Raw genomic sequence first — 24417 nt, forward strand, 5'->3', positions numbered from 1 at the left:
CAAACATTTAAAGAATGTTTCCAATACTATATAAATTATTTGAAAAAAAATATGTGGAGTCCTATCAAACTACTGTTATGATGCAAACATGGTTTTGAAACCTAAACCAGGAAGAGCTAAAACAGGGAAAGAAGATAGACCAATTTCCCTAATGAATATCAATGCAAAAATTTTGAACTAAATACTAGCAAGGCAATTATAATAATATACCACATGGATTATATACCAGGTAAGAGTTATATCAGGAATGCAGTATTGGTTGAAAATTAGGAAAATTATCAACATAATTGACTATATCAATAAAAAGACAACAAAAATCATATGATTATCTCAATAGATGCTGAAAGAACTTTTGACAAAAAACAGCATCCATTCCCATTAAAAACTTCAGAGAACGTAGAAATAGAGTACATATACATATATATAATCTATCATCAAAATAATGAGTATTGACCTAAAACCATAAGCAAGCATAATCTGTAATGGGGATAAACGAAGAGTCTTCCCAATAAGACTGGGTTGAAGCAATGATGTCCATTATCACCACTATTATTCAATATAGTACTAGAAATGTTAGCTATAGAAATAAAAGAAAAATAAATCACAAGAATTAGAAGAGGCAATAAGGAAGCAAAACTATCACTCTTTGTAGATGTTACAATGGTGTACTTAGAGAACCCTAGAGAATCAACTAAAAAGCTACTTGAAATGATTAACAACTTAAGAAAAGTTACAGGATTTATGAAAAACCACATGAATCATCAGAATTTCCTTATGTGAAGAACAAAGCCTAGATAGAAAGAGAAATTTCATTTAAAATAAATGTCAACGATATACAATATTTGAGAACCTGCCTGCCAAAACAAACCCAGGAATTATATGAACACATTTACAAAACACTTTTTATAAACATAAAGTCAAAAAAATATCAATTGTTTTAGTAGTCTGAGACAATATAATAAAAATGACATTTCTGCATAAACCAATTTATTTATTTAGTGCCATACCAATTAAACTACCAAAATGTTATTTGATGGAGCTAAAAAAAAAGCGACAAAATTCATTTGGAAGACCAAAAAGTCAAAAATATTAAGCAAATCAATGAAAAAAATACAATTGACAATAGCTTAGCAACACCAGATCTCAAACTGTATTATAAAGCAATAATCATCAAAACCACCTGGTGATGACTAAGAAATAGAATGGTAGATGTGAAAGAGATTAGGTACAACAGACACAATAGTCAATGACCATAGTAACCTAGAGACTGATAATCCCAAAGACCCCAGCTTTTGGGATAAGAACTCACTATGTGACAAAAGCTGCTGAAAAAACTGGCAAATAATAGGATACAAATTACGTACAGACCAACATCTCACACCATATACCAAGATAAGTTCGAAATGCATGATTGAAACAAACATAGAGGGTGACACAATAAGCAAATTAGAAGAGCAAGGTGTAGTGTATTTGTCAGATCTATGGAGAAGGGAAGAATTCATGAGCCGGCAAGGGATAGAGAGCATTACAAAATCTAAAACAGATAAGTTTGATTATATTTAATTTAAAAGATTTTGTACAAACAAAACCAATGCAACCAAGATTAGAAGGAAATTAGGAATCTGGGAAATAATCTTTACAGCAAGTGTCTCTGATAAGCACTTCACTTCTCAGATATATAGAGAAGTGAGTTAAATTTATAAGAATTTAAGCCATTCCTTAACTGATAAATGGTCAAAATATATGGGCAGGCAGTTTTCAGATGAAGAAATCAAAGCTATCTATAGGCATATGAAGAAATGCTCTGAATGACTTTTGAATGGGGAAATGCAAATAAAACAACTTTTAATACCACTTCATATCTATCAGATGGGTAATATGAAAAAAAAAGAAAGGAAAATGATAAATGTTGGAGATGATATGGGGAAATTGGGACACTAATGCACTGTTGGTAGAACTGTGAAGTGATCCAGCCATTCTGGAGAACAACTTGGAACTACACCCAAAGGGCAACCAAACTGTGCATACCCTTTCATCTAACAATGTCAGTACTAGATCTGAATCTCAAAGAGATTGTAAAAAAAGGAAAAATATTTATGCAGCCCTTTTCATGGTAGCAAAATATTAGAAACTGAGAGAATGTCCATCAAATGGGGAATAGCTGAAGTAGCTGTGGTATATGAATGTAAGAGAATACTGTTGTGCAATAAAAAATGAAGAACAGGCAGACATTGGAAAAACCTACAAAGACACATATGAACTGATGCAAAATAAAATGAGCCAAATCAGGAAAATATTGCACACAGTATCACCAACATTGATCATCAACTTTGAATGATTCAGCTCCTCTCAGTAACACAATGATCCAAGGCGAGTATAAAGGACTCATGAAAAAAATGCTATCCACATTCAAATAAAGAACTGATGCATATAAAAGCATATTTTTACTCTCTTTATTCTTTTTCATGTTTTCATCCATTTAATATGTTTCTTCTTTTGCAGCAGTGACTAACATAGAGATATGTTTTACATGATATCACATGTATACCTATATCAAATTGCCTACCATTTTCAAAAGAGGGGAGGGGAGAGATGGAAGGAGAAAAATTTGGAAATTAAAATCTTATAAAAATGAATGCTTAAAATTGTCTTAACATGTAATCAGAAAAAAAGTAAAGTCCTATTAAAACAACAACAACAAAAATGCCCATTGAGGATTCAAAACAAAATACTGTACTAAAATATTCTGAACAGGGAAATTGAAACATTTTTTCTATTTTGTAATTATTTAGTTGAATTGTATTCTCTCAACTCACCCCTAACAAAATGTATCTATACTCATGAATATTGTTTTGAGCAAGAAATGAGACAGTAATGAAAGTGAATATTTTATCTTGATAAATAAAACAATCTTAATTTGAAGAAACCTTACATTTTACTTGAAACAATCTGCATTTACAAGATTATTTCATTTTCATCAAAATACAGAAGGGAATTTTACAACACCCAACTGAGCCGTGTTTTTAGATGAATTTAAACCTCATAAAAGAAATACATATTGTTTCTTTGACATACAATGAACAATAAAAATAATCAACATTTTAATTAAGCATTTGCTTAATGAATACAATGTATTTATATCAAGCACTAGGAATATGAAGGAAAAAATAAAATATCTTGCTAATTGATATACAAGGTGAATCATTCTTCAACATAGATGTCCCAAATCACTAATGTAGGCATTATCACCAATGGGGCAGAATACGGTGTATTCCTGCTCTTTTAGTCTGTGTGATTCTTGTTTGGGAAAATCCATACTTTATTGTGAGAATGTGCTGAGAATTTTTGTCTAGTTCTTTTGATTGTTTGTAGGTTTTAATTGAATTCACAAGTTTCCGTTGAACTACCCTTTGCTTTAGCTGCAAGATCAGTATGACCCTTTTCTAGTCATATATCTCATGAATGATATTCTTTTGTGCCAATTTTCCTATATAACTCATCACCAATAATATGCTGCAGGCAGGAGGGATCAAGTATATGATCCATAGGCTGCATGAAGCTCTTAATACTCTCCAAAGTGGCTAGAACTAGATTAAAATATAATTGTGAAATACTGAATACAATATGTAAAAGTAAAATAACGCATAGTTGTTACGTTAAAACTTAGTCATTATGTGGCCCTCATGGATATTTGTGTATGGTTTAGTGACACTCACCCTCACCTCCCATTTCTATTTGATTTTGACATTACTGGTATAGCCAGAATTCTGCTTTCCAGAATTTTAGATTTTACTTTGCACAATAAGTATTCTTTCCTAACAAGCAGAGAAAGTAAAATTCACATACAGATAAGGATCAGGTATGTAACAGTACCATGTTACATCATTATACTTTAGTGAGATAACACCTTATTTCTATTCATTTTATTACTCACAATCAGAATCATTGGAAAAATACTGATTTTTGAAGCTCATAGGTCTTTGCACAAGAGAAAAACCTAAGGTCAATACACACATTGTGCCATTTCAAAAAAAAAATCCAATTTATTCTCCTCTTTCTCCAAACAAATATTGGCCCCAGTGTATTTTCTTTCTGTCGTATCTGAGATATGGGTGCTGATGAACCTGCTCACATTGATTCAGTTATCTTTCTTTTTCCCAGAAGATTCTCAGATTTATTCATCTATTCTTACCTCTTTCCTGACCTCCAGTCTTATGTCAATTGCCTTTTGGATATATCTCAAGGTAGATATCCCATAGGCATCTCAAACTCAACATATCCAAAATAGAACTGAGCATATTTTTCCCCAAATTATATCCCCTTCTGCACTTCCCTATCCTTGTCAAGAATTCTACCACACTTCCAGTACAGGCTCACAAACTTGGCATCATCCTCAGTTTCTCACACTCCCCTCACAATATCTAATCCATAGCCAGATCTTGTGATTTCTACCTTCACAACATCTCTTCTGTATACTCCTTTCTCTCTACAGTCACAACCTCATCATTTCATGCCTAGACTATTACATTAGTCAATTCACTGGTCCTCTTGCCTTGTCTCTCTCAATTTTAATCTATTGTTCTTATCTGCCAAAGTAACGTCATCAAACACACAATAAACTTCAATGGTACCCTATTACTTACAGAAACAAATATAAAACTATTTTGTTTGGTTTTTAAACCTTTCAGTACTTGACCCCTTTTAACCTGTTCAGTTAAATATCCATGTACTCTACTGTCCAACAACACTGACCTCTCACTGTTCCTCACACACACAACACTCCATCTCTCAGATCTATAATTTTTCATTGGCTGTTCTCCATGGTTGGCATGTTCTCCCTCTTCACCTCCACCTGTCTTCCCTGAAGTTCTTCAAAACTGAGCTTTCAAATTTCTCTCCTTTATCCACTAACTGCTAACCTCTAAGATTATCTCCCATTTTGTCCTGCTGTATGTACATAGCTGTTAGCCTCTTATCTCCCCCATTAGAATATGAACTCCTTGAGGATGGGGCCTGACTATGTCTTTGCTTTTCTGTGTATCCCCAGCCCTTAGTGTGTTTCCTGGCACAAAAAAAAAAAATGTTTAGTGAATGCATGTTGATTGACTTATTTTATAGGATTTTAGAACAACCGCACATAATGGACTGACCCCTAGGCACTGAACTCAGCAAACATTTATTGAAAACCTATTAAGTCAGTATCCCAGATCTATTTTTTAAAGGACTAGTTTATAAGATTCAAACCAACTGCATGTAATAAACAGGATGGTCAATCTGCATTCAATTAAGAAAACATTCATTGAGAACTGATTATGTATAGGCATAAGATCAAGAATAAAATAATTCCTGCTTTCCAGAATCTTCGATTTTACTTTGCACAGTAAGTCTTCTCTCCCAGAAAGCAGAGAAAGTAAAATTTACATACAGATAAGGATCAGGTATGTAATAGGCAGTTTATTCACAGGGAGAAAAAGTAATGATAACAAAGAAACGTAAAAGTATGAGAATTTAATCTAATGATGGGAATACTGGAATAAGCTGTTAAAAAGCTGATATTTAAACCTTCCATTGGCTTTGCCTGGTCAAAAGCCAAGCTTCCTGTAGGAGGACTACCCCTGATGCTAATGCTTGCCTCCATACAAGATGGATCTTGCTGCTACTGTTAACTGCAGTAGCAATGCTAATCCATAAATGAATAATAAAAGTGAATATTAAAGACAGTGAGTATAATGGAAGCCATAATCTACAAAGAAAAAATGGAATACTTAATCAGAAAAACAGAAGACTTAGGGGAGACATGACAGCTATCTTCAAGTATTTAAATACTTGTCATGTGCAAAAAGATACTGTACTTAGTGCCAAAGAAAAGAACTTTAAGAAAAGGATGAATTTGAAGGCATATTTTAACTTGATGTCAGGGAAAATTTCCTATTAATTAGAGCTGTACAAAAGTGAAATGTGCTGTAGTCTCCCAATCACATGAAGTCTTTAGGATGAAGGTGGACAACCATTCAGTAGAGATATAAAAAATGTACATATCCAGGTGAAGGCAGCATTAATAACTCTGAATTCCCTTCAACTTTAGGTTCTTTGTTTTTTTAAGCTTCAATGTTTTCTTGTTGACCATCCCACAGAATTCCCCTTCCTAGTCTTCAACATTCTCCATAATTTAACCCCACTCAGTTTATCTAATTTTATTGACTAGTACTTTTCAACATGAAACAGCTGTGCCAGTTAGGTCTATGTCCATTCTACCTGACTTTCTAATTCCCATTCATTCACGCACACATGCACACACACACACACACACACACACACACACACACACACACATTTTTGTTCTTATTACCATGCCTTCACAAATGTTCTTTGCCAAACTGATAATTCCATTTGCATTCCAAGATGAATATCCTTAAAAATGTCATATTTTTACTGTGACCTGTGCATTCAGCCTCTGCTTGAATTTAGCTATGCTATGCTGAATAATTTGCACCTTGTCAATGTCCTCCCCCCTTTTTTTCATATACAGATCTTTGAGACTAGAGATACCCTGAAGTAATTTTTTTTGTATTACAAAGTGCTTTAGAGTAGACAGCTCCCTTCTATTTTCTCCTAAGCTTTCTCTTTCTCTTTTGCTCTTTTAAATGCTTTCAATCCAATTAGTTAGAAAACCTCAGTTAGGACCTAATACGTTTGTTTATTTGGGTTTGTTTTTAGCAATCCTCTTTAGTATTTCCTAATCTCCCTTTTAATAAAAAGGATAAGGCTCAGGCTCAAAGACCTGGTAACTGGTGACCTCAGTCAGAAGCATTCAGGACACCTATTTCAATGAATCTGTACCAGAGAGCAGGAGGAAGTTAAATAAATCCAAATTTTGAAGGTTCCTAGAATGTTTTTATAAGTCTGGAAGAATCTATATTTCCTGTTTTCTGTCTGTATTGTCCTATTTATTGTATTGAAATATAATAATACTCCTTTCTTTACTACTGAATGTCAAAATGCAAGTTTGTTGCCCATATGGAGTGTGGAGTATACAAATTCTTCATGAGACAGGGCTGCTTTCCCTTTTGTAACTCATGTCTACTTATCTCATCCAATGTTCATACTCCATAAATGTGTGTTCTCAATAATTGCTTTATTGATACTAGTCTAGACTGTGTGTGTGTATGTGTGTGTGTGTGTGTGTGTGTGTGTATACTTAGAAAGGTAAATCTCTTGCTGAGTTGTTTTAACAGTCATACCATGATCACTATCATTTTATATGATTTTGATTTTCTGCCCTATGCTTCATTTTTCTTACTAACATGAATCATCAAAATGTCCTAGTATCTTTTGTTCTTTTTCTGAGTTTTTCTCCAGTTGGACTACTGATTTGAGAGATGGGAGAATGTTCTAATTTTCTTTACAATTAAAAGGTTTTTTTTTTTTAACCCGATCATTATTAAAGTCATAGTTTGACCATGCGTCTTTTTTTTCTTCCTGTTGATAACATACCTACACACCCCCATATATATTTAATAGGATTCCTTGGAGAATCTGCCTGGCTAGCAAATTTGTAGACATAGAAATAGCCTAATTAAATGCACTCTCACTTGAAATACTATGATATGCAAAACTAATTAGATAAAACTTAAAAGGTTTCTTTCTGTATATTCAATTTGTTCTCTTTTAAGAGACTTTTCTTTCTGCTTTAATTGAACTTTATGATAAATTTGATTTTATTTTAAAATTGAATTATTCTCTTTAAGAATAAAGAAAAATTGTAAATATTTAATTTTAGGCAAATTTATTTTTCCTATAAAATTAGTTCATTTATACAGCCATTGATAGGGCATTCATTGGAGCATGACTAAGTTGAGAATTAGGAAATTTAGAGGGGAAGAAATATGGTTGTTTACCTGAATTGGTTCACTATGAAGATATTGTTGGACATAATTTAATATTATTTTCGTTGCATGTGTCCACCTTAGCTCCCAAAGCAAGAACAAATTCTTGGATCTTCAGGACCTTCTGGGTCATGTTTTTAGTTTTTACACACACCAATTTCATTTCTTCTAAGAGGAGTATACATATATTTTTTATTAAAAACTTCATTAAAGGCACTCCATTCCTTATTACCAATAATCCCTCTGGCATGCGGTATCACAACAGAAAGCTGAAATTTCAAAGAAATGAAAAGAATTTTGTCCTAAAACCTTCTTATATGTGAAGTGTATTATATGTCCAAGGTTACTACTTTTCATCTATGCCAGGCTATTGCTCACACAAGTTCCTAATATTGGTTCTTCACTGATAATTTCTCCTTTAAAAGGAACAACTTTAGTGAAGAAAAAGCAATAATCTTTCTTTTACTTAATTAATGTTTCTATTCTTAACTTAAACACACAAAAAGGTAGCTTTCCCACAATCAGAGCAGAACACAAAAAGGATTGTTTATGAAATCATCAATCTGTTTCATAGTACCTAACTCATTTTTTACACGTAAAAGTCCTCATATTATTTTCCGAACTGTCATGTTCATGCTTGTGTCTGAACTTCTTCTATCTCCTTGGCATTGATAAAGTTTCAATCCCCGCTTTGTGTGAAGGGAGGAGCATTTTGATTGCTCCTCCCAACCCTCAATTAAAAGAATAGACAAAAATTTGAAGAAAAAAATTGCAACAAATGAGTTGAGAAAAGTAGTACACAAATATAATACTTCATTTAAAGGTCATCTAATGCACATCACCATTTGAAAGAAAAATTGCTATTTGAAGTTTTGTGATCCCCTAAACTGCATGTGCTGTGTCATTTCATGTTACAATAATAAGAACAAATAAAATATAAAATTCACTCAAATCTTTCCTTAGACTAAATCTTTTTCTCTGTGGGGTCAACCAAGGCAATAGGGAAAAAGTAAACTGATTACAAGTGTGATAGAGACATAGATATTGACATATTAGCCGCTAGGTGTTGTTGCTTGTCAATAGCCTGATTCTATTCACAGATAGACCTTGGAACCAGGCAATTCTATGCATACTGTAGCACTTGTGCAATTCATGAGACATGACTAGGTTAGTTTCTACAACAGTGAAACCAACAAGATCACAATTTTATAGGGACCAGGAAAAGTATGATGCTTATAGAAAACGTTTCCAGCCTTGATATCCATAATATAATTTAGTCACAAAGAATTGTCTTTTTACTTTACGAACCTGTAAGATATAGTAGTATTCATTAATTATGGATTCATAATCATACAGGCATAGAAATTCAGTGAGAAAAAAAAAAGACACTTAAGGGATTCCTAGTCTCAAGCAAACCTGAAAATACATTCATTCCTGCTGCAATGATATTGGTCATTCAGTCTTTGCTTAAAGACTGGAATAAAGGACAGTTGATTAGAGAGCACTTAGCATTCACCTTTTGGGTAGTTCTAATTGTTAGGATACTTTTTGTTACATCAAATAAAAGTCTCACTAAAAACAAAACAACACCAAAAATCATTCCATTGCACCAAAATATGCACCCATTCCATTCCTTCCAGCCAAACCAAAAAAGACTAATGATCTACAAGACAGGTCTTTAGATGCATTCACAGATATCATGTGCCCCTAGACATTTTCTTCTTCTTCAGGCTAAATATTGCCAATTCTTTCAGCAAATTCTCCTTGGAGAATAATCTATGCCTTGTACCTTACTAATTATCTTTGTCTTACAGGAGACACCTTTCAAATGCCCTTCCAAAAATGAAGTATCAGGACTATATACAGAAATCATGAGGTAGTCTGATCAAATTACAGTACAACAGGACTAGTGAGTCCTTTCGTGGGAATTTTATTGCTCTTAATGAAGCTAAAATTCAAATTAACTTTCTTGGCTACCATGACACTGTTGGCACATGCTGAACTTTTCAATTCTTTGCAAAAAAGATTTTTTTTTTTCTGATGAATTGATGAGTAGCCATGATATCTTATACTTACAAGTTGATTTTTTTGAAACTGGCTTTACATTAAATTTAATATTATTAGATTTAGCCCCATGTTCAAGATTTTCAAGTTGTTTTTAATTTCTGACTGTCATACATTGTTAACAGTCCCTTCAAATTTCATGTTACTACAAATTTGATAAGTATGCTATTTATCCCTTTAAGTAATTGACAAGATATTAAAAGCACAGAGACAAATAGATTCTGGAGGAAACCCAACAGAAACCTTATTCCAAGTTGACATAGCATTACTAATACCTATTTCTTGTATTTAGTCATTCAATGAATTCCATTAGAAAGTTTATCAAATGGTTTGCTAAAATGGAGGTGAATTAAATCTCTTCTAACAATTTTGTAACACTACCAAAAAGGAAGTAAGATTAATCTGGTATGAATGAATTTTGTTAATTCTTGTTAAAAGCTGTTTTCTAGATCTTCATCATCTCTTTAATAATACCTCCTCTGACTTTTCTGGGAATTAAAGTTAAGTTGTCTAAACTATCATTTGCGGATTCCCTACTCTTCCCTGTTTAGAAAGTGAAAGGACATTTGTCCTCCAATCAGAGTGTATCTTTCTTACCTTCCACAGTCCTTCACATGACTCCACTATCTATATAAAAATGTACAGCGGCTGATTAGCAAACAGCCACTAGCTCTCTGCTGGAGATGTAGCCCTGGTTCATGTTTGGTGTTGGGATGAAATGAGGCTCTCACTATTTACTGCAATAAAGAAGGTTTACTTTGCCCTAACACAGTCAGGATAAGCAACAAAGATACAATAGCACTTAGCTTCCCTTGACACAGCCTCTCATCTCCATCTGGAAATGAGTCTCGTTATTAGGGTATTGTGACTCACATGGTCTTAGGTACCCACCAATTCTGAAAGGTACAGACAGCATTCTGGAAGTTTTCATTCTCCTTTTGACCAATAAGTGTCTGCCATAAAATGGATGTTTAATAAATGTTTGCTTTACTAATTAATGAAAAAAGATTTTATGTAGGACATAGTACTTGAATGGAGCTAGGGATTGTAAACTGGAGAGGAAGTATATACATTCAAGGAATAGGACAGAGCCTCTTCAAAGAAACAGAGAGCAGATAAAAGAACATTGTATATACAGGGAATAGAAAATAGACCATTTGGCTGTTACAGAGTGCGTGACAGAAAGCAATGCCAATAAGCCTAGAGGTGTAGGCTGGAGCCAGAATATTACATGCTAAACAGAGGATTTTGTATTATTTTTTTTCCCCAGAGGAAATGTGAAAATCAATGGAATTTTTTGAGCAGAGGTCAGAACTGAGCTTTTGGAATATCAATTTTGCAGACTAGAGAGGAATAAAACAGACCATCAATTAGGAGGCTATTTCAGGGAGAGCAATTAGCAGGCAAGCGTATTTGAAAGCCTGAATTAGGGTAGTTGTGTAGGTATGAACGAAAGCACAGTTGTGGGAAATCATAGGGAGGTAGGATGAAACTGATTGGTTATGGAGGATAAGGCGGTATGACATGTCAAAAATGACTCCAAGATTGTGAACTAGAATGACTTAGGAAATGGTGTTGTACTCAGCTGAACAGGGACAGTTGGGAAATGAAGTCTTTTGAGAGGACAGCTAAGGAAATATTCTGTTTTGGATTTTTTAAAATTTGAAACGCCTAGGAGACATCTAGTTTTGTGTCCAGTAACAGCTGATAATCCTGATCTGAAGTTAGGAGAGAGATTGAGAGCTTTATAAAGGGATCTGGGAGTTACTTGCCTAAAAGAGGTAAAATTGAACCGAAGGAAGCTGATGAGATTATAGTGATCAGTAATGGAGAGAAGAGATAGAAACAGGCACAGAGATAGAAATAAACAGAGACAAAAAGACTCAGAGAGATAGAGAGAGAAAAAAAGATAAGAAATCTGGACTTAGAACCTAGGTGATTTGGAAGGAACAAGACAGACTTGGAGTACTGAAAAAGCACTGTCACAAAGTACCCAGAAAGAAGTATCTAGCAGAAGAGAGTAGCCCAATTACATTTAATCCCATCACTGACATCTGAGACTGAGAGTTAATGGGATCAGAGATTTAGATCTAGAAAGGACCTTAGAGTCATTCCATTCTAACCACTTCTTTTACAGATAAAGAACTAAGAGTCAGAGGTTGCTCAGTTCCCTTGATAAATGCAGCTCCTCTGATCTCAAATACCAGCCTCTTCCCATTGGATCATGCAGTTTCTATTTCTCCTCTGGATATGTCACTTTCTGCTTTTGAATCTTCAACTCATTGCTCTATATTTTCAGACATTTAGAATTGCTTTGTGCAAATAATCAAATACTTCTGATGTCTTCTGGTTGTGCCCTTTCTCCATGGGAGACATCAGATTTCACAGTGTAAGACTAATGCATGTAATATACTCTCTCTGGTCTAGCCTTAAGTTGGGACTAGGAAAGAGAATATAGGCACATGTCTTATTTGGTGTGTGCACATGAATCAAATTGAAATCACATTCCTAAGAAGCCTGCCTTTCCTGTAAATCGATTTACATGCCATAAACACAAGCATAAGCCATACTGTTATCAGAATCATAGCATCATAGACTCAGAGAATTACAAGTTACTTATAATCATATTGTACTGAAGTACTGAATATTACATACTTCGGTAAAGACTGGCAACAGAGAGGGCACTGTTGATTGTACTCTTGATTTGCATACTTTGAGAAGAGGACCCACTTGATTGGCCTGAATAGAAGTCAGAGTTGTAGGACCTTTCTTTTTGGCTTGGCTGCCATTCCAACAGGTATTCATTCTGGACTGGAGCCATGGAAGAATCTAGAATTTGTGAAACATTTACAATGGTGAGTAAAAATTGGCCTAACTCTCATAGAGTGAAGCCTTTTACCTCTCCCTTTCAAACCCTGTGGGGTTTGAGCTTGTATGTTTCCTAATGACATCCACTAGACGTCCCACTGTGTGTTTTGCCCACATTAGGTGTTACTGACTAGCTCTCTGGTTAAATCTGACCACTTATTATCAATTGACTTTGACAAAGGAATAATTAGAGTGAAGTTATAATAATACCAAAGTACAAACTCTTGGGGGGAGGGATGTACACCTTCTCCTCTCTTGTTTTCACTTCTGGGAAAAGTAGGATCAAATTTAGTTCAGTTCCTACATAACATTTGTCACACCAAGTTAGACATCTGGTTGAGGAACGACTACCTGATTACGCTATGTCTGGGTCTTGAAGATGATGCTTGAAGATCTCTACTGGGTACTGATGTTGAACTGTCTTGAAATCTCAAATTCTTGACAGACTATATACTCCCTATTTTGACTTTGGAAAATGACATGATAAGCTCTGTTTCCTTCACATGCAATGGAAAAGAATAAACAGAAAGGAAAAGAGAAAACTCAAAAGACAAGGACCCCAGTCTTTTTTAGGTCTGCATGGCTTCAGTGGGGAAAAGTCTGCAAGGTTCTTTCCCTTACAGTATTGTGTCTCACCAGGTCAAATCAGATAAGGAGTCAAAACCAAAGAGAATGAAATGAAGAATTAGACCGTTCGTTTCTTTTTGTCATAGTATATTTTCCCCAATTACATGTAAAGAAAGTTCTCAGCATTCAGTTTTTATAAGATTTTGAGTTTCAAAGTTTTCTTCCTGTCTCTGTTCACTAACCCCTCTCGAAGACAGCATGCAATCTAATATAGTTTATACATGTGCAACCATGTTAAACATGATTCCACTTTAGTCATGTTGTGAAAGAAGAACCAGAACCAAAAGGGAAAACCACAAAAAAAGGAAAATAGTTTGCTTTTATCTGTATCCAGACTTCGTGGTTCTTTCTCTGGATACAGATAACATTTTCCATCATGAGTCTTTTGAAATTATCTTACATCATTGTGTTGTTGAGAGAAAGTAAGTCTATCATAGTGGATCGTTATACAATGTTGCTGTTAATGTGTACCATGTTCTTTGAAAACCTATCATTTCTAACAAGTGCTGAACACAGAGATCATCCCATGAGAAATAGATGTTTCCATTGTAAAAAGCTATCAATTTGTAAGAACTCTTTGAACATCAAGAAACTTCTCACAATTTGAACATTTAGCAGGCAATGCTTTATTTTGTTTAAGGGGGGGGGGGGAAGTGTCATATTTCATAGAAGTCTGCTATTTTGACTATACAAATTTCCTCAAATGAAACCCTTGACTTCTTTTTCCTCAGTGTGAAATAGTAGATAGAGAGCTGGAAACAAAGTCAATCTGGATTCAAAGTCTTATATCTGACAACTGCATCTGTATCCCTATACTTCTAAGTGTTCTAGATGACTCTGAGAGCAGGTATTGATCTTCAGTGTGGGAGAAAATGTCCATGTACAGGTGAAATATATATGAGTGTGTGTGTGTGTGTGTGTGTGTGTGTGTGTGTGTGTATAAATCACTTTTTTTAATCCTCTCCTTACCCAGCCTACTAGCTCTACTCATCTCTTCCATGTCCTTAGGCTGGTTCAGTGATGATCAATTTGTTGAAACTACTAAAGATGTAAAAAGTTCTTAACAACAAATTTAGGAAGGACTAGTACTTTGGAACGAAAGACACATGAGAAAAATCAGCTTGGTTCAGCAGAAAGACAACTAGACTTAGAAGTCAAAAGATGGAGATTTGTATCCTACATTTACCAGTTCTTTTATCATAAGCATGGCATTTAACTCCTTTGAGAATCAATTTACTTATCTCTAAATTAATGTTATGGGCCTAAATTCAATGCAATAAACATATTTTAAAAATATGCTCTAGTCTAAATATTATACTAAGTACTTGGAATAAAAAAGACAAAAAAATGAAAGAATAAAGGAGCTCTTTTTTTCCACTGAGCAGCTGCCTTTTCATAGATAAAAATTTATTTTTTTCAAAGAGCAACCCGCCTTCTTTCTCTCCCCTCCCCACTAAAGAAGAAAGATAAAGAAAGTGATTACATATATGTATATTATATATGTATATGTATATACATATATGCACACATATATATTCAAGTAAAACAAAATATGACATTTTCCATTTCCAAAATATCCACTGGCTCCATTGCCTCTCAAGATGTTCAAGAAGTTCATAACATGTTCAATCATGAATCCTCTGGAATTAGGGTTGGATGATCCATTGATGAGAATTCTTCTCTTTCAAAGTTTTTTACCTTTATTGAAATCCTGGTTATGTTCATTTCACTCAGCATCAGTCTATTCAAGTCTTCCCAGTTTTCTTTGAAATAATCATCTTCATCATTTCTTACAGCACAATAGTATTCCATCACTTTGCCCCTCTAATTCATTTATGATGTCTAAGCAAAAATCTTTAAATCTTGGAGCTTATCTTGGTATGTGGTGTGAATCTATACCTAGTAACTTTCAGAATGCTTTCTAGTTTTTCCAACTGTTTTTGTTGAGTTCTTAACCTCCAGAGCTGAGGTCCTTGGCTTTTTCAAACATTAGACTACTGTGCTTTTGTCCATCTGTAAATTGTATAGATAGTCTGTTCCACTGATTGACCTCTGTGTTTCTTAACCAGTATGCAAATCATATTGATGATTGCTGTATTCATAATATAGTTGAAGGTCTGGAACTTCTAGGCCTCCTTCCTTCATATTTTTTTCCTCCACCATATCTCTTGAGATTCTTGACAATTTGTTCTTCCAGATGAATTTTGCTTTTTTTTTTTTTCTAAGTCTATAATGTAATCTTTTGGTAAGTGTGGTTGGTGTGGTACTGAATAAGCAAATTAGTTTAGGTAGTATTGTCTCTTAAGACTGATATATTCCTTTCTCTTCTGGCTTCACAAGTCATTTGCTATGTGATATGGGCCAAGGTAGAACTGATGCTTTTGATTCCTTGTCTATAAAATTGATACCCAGCTCCATGATTACATCAATAACAGCATTTAATGTTTAATTATACTCTCCAAAATACCTGTTGAATTATCGACATCCTTAAGTAATTAGTAATTAAATAATTGTTTTTGCTTTGATATTGTTATTAATGTAAGAAAATGTAAGACTGTCTCTACTTTAGAGAGAATGATTGGGATTGAATTTGACATGAAACACTTTTGTGGATGTTAGGAGGTGACTTTCCACGTTTATAGATTCAAAGGCATGAGCCATAATCTTTGATGGCAGCTTTAATATGAGGTTGGAATGAAATAATAAGTACATACTAGGTGACTTGTGGTGAATTAATTTTACTTTTAAAAGTCTTGACAATAAAAATTTCAAATCCTTTTGTGTATGTATGTGTGTGTGTGTATGTATACATAAAATCTTTGTGCTTAGTACTTTTCAAATGTTCAATGTGTGATGGTACTGATGTTGGCACATACTTTATTTCCTAGGAGTTGATGGTTACTTAGGGGAAATAGATAGATTTGGGGTAATCCTCAAGTAATGCTATTTCTCACTTTTCTTGCCTAAATATTTTGTGTTCTATGTCTTCTTTGTTTTGGGTAAAGTTTCCTTTTGGTAGCAAGGTGAAATATTCATCAGTAGTTTCACTTTTGAGTTTGTCTAACAGATTGATGGAGCCTCATTTAGGACTCATTAAGAACTATGAACAATCTGTAATACGGTTTGATTATAGAGCTACGTATCAAGCAAGGCAAAGACAAAATAACATTTAAACAGGTGTGCCACATGCAAATCTTGAATGAAAAATATTGCATTTCAAATGATATGCTAATTTATAATTCACATAAAGTATATTATTGTATGCCTCTTGGATAATGGTTGTGGCTTTTTTTTTTTAACAAACTATAATTGTGCGATTTTTTTTGGAGAAAGTAAATGTTTATTTTATGAAAGGAGTCTTAGTAATGAATACCTTTGTAAATGAGGTAGTGTGTTAGTAGTCTCTTGGTTCTGTAAGTTCTTATTTTAATTCATTTTCCCAGGTCCACAAAACCCACTATTGGAAAAATGCCCAGAACCACTCATGTGCTACATGGTTCTCAAAGACGGTAGCTAGAAATGACTTTTCTGACTGGTTCAGTGAAAACCATAGCAAACTCATAGGGAATACAATTCCTAGTTTGATAAATATTGCCATAATGAACAACATTATGCTCCACTTTAATCATATAGAGACGTCCATAAATCGTTACCAAGTAAGAACTATTTGCAAGGCTCTCTGCTACAGACAAATTCATAGCTCACCCTAGAGCAAAATTGTAAGTAGTCGGACTGTTTTTGCAACCTTTCTTCTTTCCTCCAATAATCAACACTTTTGTATTATATCCCTGCATGCTTACTTTAACACATATTCTAAGTACGTTCAATGTCTCTGTGACTTTGCCTGCTTACTGAGCTATTTCTACAATGCTTCCCATATTTCTTCTCATCTCATGTTTATGTTTTTATCTGAGTCATCATTGAACATGTGGAGGTAATAAAGAGAAGAATTTCTGTTATGATTATAATTTTCACTGAAAAAGTTTAACAATTGTTGTGAAGTATAAACAGTAAAACCCATGTCAGAAAATGACCACTCCGTCTTAGAATTTATGACACAGAAAGAAAAATATTTTGAAATTTTCTGATGCATCCTTTGTTGTTGTTGTGGTCTAGTTGTTCAGTTATGTCTAACACTTCATGACCCCCTGGACTGCAGGCCAGACCCTTCTATTCCCCATGATCTCTTGAAATCTATCCAAGTTCATGTTCGTTGTTTCCATGATATTATCCATACTTGTCATCCTCTGCAATTTCCCTTTCTTTTGGTCTTTGATCTTTCCTAACATTTGGGGTCTTTTCTAATATATTCTGCCTTTTCATTAAGTGGTCAAAGTATTTAAGTTTCAACTTCAGTATTTGACCTTCCAAATAATTGCCTGAATTTCTTTAAGTATTGACTGATTTGACCTCCTTCCTGTCTAAGGGACTCTCAAAAATCTTCTGCAGTACCACAGTTCAAAAGTATCAAATCTGTAGAATTCAAATTTCTTTATAGTCCAACACTCACAGCCATACAGTGGAAAACCATTGGAAAAACCATTGCTTTGATGACTTGGATCCTTGTTGGCAAGATTATGTCTCTGCTTTTTAGTATGCTGCCCAGATTTGCCATAGCTTTCCTTCCAAAGAGCAAGTGTCTTTTAATTTCATGGCTGAAGTCACCATCTGTGATCTTTGAGCCCAGGAATATAAAATCTGACACTGCTTTCATTTCTTTTCCTTCTGTGTGCCAGGAAGTGATGAGAAAAGTTGCCAAGATCTTAATTTTCTTTCTAATGTTACGCTTCAACTTAGCTTTTACACTCTCTTCTTTCAGCCTCATCAAGAGGCTTCCTAATTGTATTCACTTTCTACCATCAGTGGTATCATGTGCATATCTAAGATTATTGATATTTCTCCTAGCAACCTTAATCCCAACTTTTGATACATCTAATCTGGCATTTTAGATTATGTACTTTGCATATAATTTAAATTAATCAGGTGACAATATACAGCCTTGTCATACTCCTTTTCCAGTCTTAAACCAATTATCTGTTTCATGTTTTTGGCCTGCATGCAGGTTCCTTAGGATATAAGTAAGATGATCTGGTACTCACATCTTTTTTAGAACTTCCCCCCTTTTCTTGCGATCCACACAGTCAAAGGCTTCAGTGTAGTCAATTAAACAGAAGTAGGTGCTCTTCTGCAACTCCCTTGTTTCCTCCAATTCCAGCGAATGTACCTTACATTTTTAATAAAGCAGATTTCTAAGGGTTCAAAGAAAAGATAAGGAGATTCAATGAACAAAGGAAATCCAGGGAAGAAATTAACATAGAGAGAATTTGGATCTCTCAAGAATAAAATTTTGAAGGATTTCTGACAACATGCTAATGAGAATGTGCAACTAAATGTTACTCCCTCTTGCCACCTTAAAACTACCACAAACTCATCCCCAAAATAATATCAGCATCATGAGAAAAATAGGAAGGTAAATATTCCTCACAAGATAATTGCTACAGGAGACAAATAGTGGAATACTGTATTTTCAGCATAACATGCACTTTTCAGCTTCTGTTTTTCCATGAATGGTCTTCTGTGCCAGCCCCATGTACCAAACTTTGTGTGCTCTAGATTGTGTCTCTCTGGAATAATTTAAAAGATTGCAAATAAAATAGAAATTTTATCTCTATTGAACTTCTAAATGAAACAAAACAAAATAAGCTAATAAACTTTTACGAAGAGGAAAGATATGAGGAATAATCACCTTGGTATTTTTTAATATAGTATTTATTTAAAAAAATAATAGAAACACATATTAAACAATCCATAAATTCATCAGTGCATAGCACCAGAAAAAAAAAATAACAAGTAGGAGATTTTAAGAATCATGCTTAATTTTGATATGTGGGAAAAAAATTTCCATGCTCTTAGAGTTGTTCAAAAGCAGAAAATATTGCCTTAAGGGGTAGTAGGTTGCCCATCATCTCATGTCTTCAAACAATAACTAGAAGACCACTTGTTGGGGATGTTGTACAGGAGATATTTGTTAATTCTGGATCATATTACTTTATGTTTTCCAATTAGTGATATCATATGACATTTTGTCTTCCCTTCTGGGAGCTTGTATAATCTAAATGTCACCCTAATTATGAGATCTGAAGGTTTCAAAGAGGGGTTGACTTTAGAACAGGACAATGCAAGGTTAGAGATGTGGACCTTTTCAGATCAGTTGGATCAGTTTGATTCGGGTACCTCAAATTCTATGGTTGTCCATAGCTGTCTACTTCACTAAGCAAATTAAGTTCCTGCCTTAATATATCTCATTTTCAGAAACATTTAAGTTTTTTAGTAGTCTACCATCATGCCATATTCCTTGTCTTCTTGGGGGAGGAGAGTGGATAAAGAGGGAGAGAATTTGGAACTGAAATATTTTTTAATTAGGTATATATAGAAACTGCAATAAAATTCTTAGCATTCTAAGGATGTTCAGTACATTCTAAGTAATTTTATTGAAGGATATAAATAATTCTGAAATTAACACAGATTTTTACTATAAACTATCCATTTAAAACCCATATTCAAAGACTTGTGTTTTTGGAATAGTAATTTGATTCATTGCTCTATAGATTACATATTTCACTGTACAGGATTAACCATGAACAGAATATAATAGAACGATGAGCTTGGGCAAAGAAGTCTTGGGATTAAATCTTGGCTCTGTCTTAAAGTGTCTCCTAAGTGACTTGTCACTTAAAGTGCTTCATTTCTCTGAATGTCAGTGTTGCGCACTACAAAATGTGGATGTCTTTAAGGCCCCATCCCATTCTAAAAACTTGGGCTCCATGAAATTATTCATCTTGTTTCTCCTATTTTAAGGAAATTTGTATATGTATTTCTAGTTCCATGGTAATGAATTAATTACACATAAGACAAAGAAAATACATCATATAATAAAAATGTGACCATTTGGGTTTTCAAGGTTGAATTACTGATTATATGACAAATAGGTTTGTAAAGTTGGTAGTTAGCCTGCCAGTGGTTTGGTGCTTCAAAAATGGCTCTGTTGACTTTCCTTTATGAGTTAAATATTTACTCAGTTCTTCCAAAAATCATCAGTTCATAACACTGGCATTATAGTAGGGTATGTGGGTATAGGCTGAACTCTTTTTAAGGCAAATTTTTCTATATTCTAAAATGTGAAAATTAATTTTTAAAAATGATAATTATAAGACATTACTATAGGCCTGAATCTCAGGGCTCCTGCCTGTGTAATTTTTTAAAATTTAATTATTTTTAGTTTTTAACATTCAGTTCCACAAGCTTTTGAGTTTTTAATTTTCTCTGCCTCCCTCCCTAAGATGACCTGCAATCTGAAATAGGCTCTGTCTGTCTGTCTGTCTCTCTCTCTCTCTCTCTACATATATATGTTCATATTATTTTCACATTAGTCATGTTGTAAAGAAGAATTAGAACCAATGGCATGAACCATACAAAGGAAGAAAAAGAGAGAGAGAGAGAGAGAGAGAGAGAGAGAGAGAGAGAGAGAGAGAGAGAGAGAGAAAGACAGAGACAAAGACACAGAGAGAGAGACAGAGAGAGAGAAACAGAGAGAGAAAGACAGAGAGAGACAGAGAGAGAGAGACAAAGAGAGACAGAGACAGAGACAGAGAGAGACAGAGAGAGAGACAGAGACAGAGACAGAGAGACAGAGAGAGAGACAGAGACAGAGACAGAGAGAGACAGAGAGAGAGACAGAGACAGAGAGAGCGAGCGCACCCAATTAGTATGTTTCAATTTGCATTCAAACTCCATAACTCTTTTCGTTCTTATTTTGTTTCAAATTTTTGCCCCTATAATCATTAGGGAAATTGATCTATAGTTGTCTTACTTTCTTTTGACTCTTCCTGGTTTAAGCATCAGTAACATATTTGTATCATGTAAAGAATTTTGTAGGACTCCTTCTTTACCCATTTTCCCAAATAGTCTATATAGTATTGGAATGAATTGTTCTTTAAATGTTTGATTGAATTTGCCTTTAAATCCATCTGGCCCTGGAGATTTTTTTCCTAGGGAGTTCCTTGGTGCTTTTTTCTGAGATGGAGTTATTTAAGTATTTTATTTTCTCTTCTGTTTATATGTTTGTAAATATGTATCCATTTCACTAAGATTGTCATATTTATTGGCATACAGTTGTGCAAATTACCTACTAATTACTGTTTTGATCTCTTCAATGGTGGCAAATTTACCCTTTTCATTTTTGATTCTGCTAATTTGGTACTTTTCTTTTTTTTTTTTTAAATCAAATTAACCAAAGGTTTATTAATTTTGTTTTTTTTTCATAAAACCAGCTCATAGTTTTATTTATTAGTTCAATACTTTTATTAATTTCAATTTTATTAATCTCTGCTTTGGTTTTCAGTGTTTCTCATTTGACCTTTAGTTGGAGATTTTTAATTTGTTCTTTTTCTAGCTTTTTTTAGTTGCACATCCAATTTGTTGATCTCCTTTTTCTCTATTTTATTCAAGTAAACTTCCCCTAAGAACCACTTTTGTTGCTTCCCATATGTTTTGGTACATTGTCTCATTATTATCATTCTCTTGGATAAAGTTATTCATTGTTTCTTTTATTTGTTGTTTCACTCACTCATTCTTTAGGATTAGATAATTTAGTTTCCAATTATTTTTATTCTTTCTTTCTATGGTCTTTTACTATATATAATTTTTATTGAATCATGATCTGAAATAGATGCACTTAATATTTCTGCCTTTCTGCATTGGAGTGTGAAGTTTTTATACCCTAGAGCACAATCAATTTTTGTGTGGGTGCCATGCATCACTGAGAAAAAGATGTTTGCCTTTCTATCCCCATTCAGTTTTCTCCAGAGGTCTACTATATCTAACTTTTCTAAAGCTCTATTTACCTTCTTAACTTCTCTCTTATTTATTTTCTGGTTAGATTTATCTTCTTCAGAAAGGGGGAGGTTGAGGTCCCCCACTGGTACAGTTTTACTATCTATTTCTTCCTGTAATTCCGTTAACTTCTCCTCTAAGAATTTGGATGCTATACCACTTGGTGCACATATGTTTAGTAATGATATTACTTTATTGTTGTAGTGCCAATGAGATATTCACAGTACTTACAGAGGCAGTGAATATCTCAGCACAGTTCTGAATTGTGAAATACAAAATACTCTCTACTTGGAAGACAGAATCCAAACATTTATTCAGACACCAGAAAGCCAAATCCATCATAATCTATACATAATAACAACTCAGAGGACAACACCATCCCCAATCCTTCCCCCTGCCAGGCTTCCCACAAACCAGCTCCCTTAAACAAAATCACCAACAAGCTCTTTCACTCATGCTGGCCAGTTGCCTGCTTGCCTGCAACCTTCCTAACTCTAACTGCTCTCATGACTAATTTCCTCTGAGCTCTGCCTCTTCCTGTTCCACTCCTTCCTGTTCTACTCATTCAGCAAACTCCTCTCACCACCTTCTCTATGTGACTCAGGAAGGTCACCTGGACCTATTAATGAATGGCAAAGATCTTCCCATTAAAGAACAAAATTACATTAACAAAAAGTAAAAATATATTATCAATACAATTGTCTATGGTGCCTTTAGCAGTTTATAGTCTCCTTCCTTATCTCTTTTAATTAGAGCTATTTTTGCTTTTGCTTTGTGTGAAATCAGGGTTGGTACTTATTTTTTTTTTTTTTTTACTTCAGCTGAAGCATAATACATTCTACTCCAGCCTTTTACCTTAACCTTACGTGTATTCCTCTGTTTCAAATGTGTTTCTTGTAAACAACATATTGTTGGATTATGCTTTTTAATCCATTATGCTATCTACTTCTGTTTTATGGGAGAGTTCATCCCATTTGCACTCACAGTTATGAATGCTATCTGTGTCTTTCCATCCTATCGCCTCACCCCTGTTTACACTTTTCTTTCTCCCTTTCTCTCCTCACTAGAGTTTTACTTTTGACCACCTCCTCCCTTCACTTGCCCTCTATTCTATCAGTCTCACTCCCTTTTCTTTCCCTTTTCCTTTATTACTTTTTCCTTCACTTTATCCTTCCCTCCCTTTTCTTTCCCCTTTTCCCTCCAAATGCCTATAGGGCAAGTTAGATTCCTATACCTAACTAAGTATATTATTCACTCCTTGAGTCAAATCCTATGAACATAAAGTTCAAACAATACTCATCTCCCTCTCTTCTTTCTCTCTACTGTAATATCTTTGTGACTCTTCATGTAAAGTAATTTACCCTTTTCTGCCTCCTCCTTTCCTTTTCTCCCATTACAATACTTTTTCACCACTTAATTAGGTGGTCACATCAAAGGTAACTTAAACCGACTTCCTCTGTCTATGTATTTCCTTTATAGATGTCTTCATAAAGATACAGTTCTCAAGAGTTATAAGTATCATCTTTCCATGGAGGGATGTAAACAGTTTGCCCTTATTGAATAAAATGTTTTATTTTTCTTCTCTGCTTACCTTTTCACACCTCTCTTGTGTCTTGTATTTAAAGATCAAATTTTCTGTTGAATTCTTGTTTTTTAATGAGGAAAGTCTGGAAGTCCCCTAATTCATTGAATGTCAATATCTTCTCCTGAAAAAATTAGGCTCATTTTCACTGGGTCAGTGTGTGTATGTCCACCTTCGTTGCGGGGAGAAGACCATGCCATCAGAGAAATGATGACATGACTTGCACTTGACTTTGTTTTGAGTGGGGGAGGGCTGTTCAGGTCACCAGCCTCACTTCTCCTCCAGAGCCATCTGAATCCAGTGATCAGATATTCATCAGGATGACTGGAGATGACCCAGGATGAGGCAATTGGGGTTAAGTAACTTGCCCAAGGTCATGCAGCTAGTGACTGTCAAATATCTGAGGTGAGAGCTAAACTGAAGTCCTCCTGATTCCCGCACTGATGCTCTATCCACTGCACCACCTAGCTGCCCCCACTGAGTTGGTAACCCTTGCTT

The 24417-nt window shown here is 34.4% G+C and overlaps 1 protein-coding gene across 2 annotated transcripts in view; it reads left to right on the top strand.

Annotated features, from left to right (window-relative positions):
- Positions 1–24417, top strand: part of GRID2 (glutamate ionotropic receptor delta type subunit 2) — a 1741897-nt gene that overhangs the window by 608204 nt on the left and 1109276 nt on the right. The gene's annotated exons all lie outside the window — the stretch shown is intronic.

The sequence above is a fragment of the Notamacropus eugenii genome, chromosome 7 (genome assembly GCF_028372415.1).
Source record: "Notamacropus eugenii isolate mMacEug1 chromosome 7, mMacEug1.pri_v2, whole genome shotgun sequence".
NCBI classification, from domain to species: Eukaryota; Metazoa; Chordata; class Mammalia; order Diprotodontia; family Macropodidae; genus Notamacropus; species Notamacropus eugenii.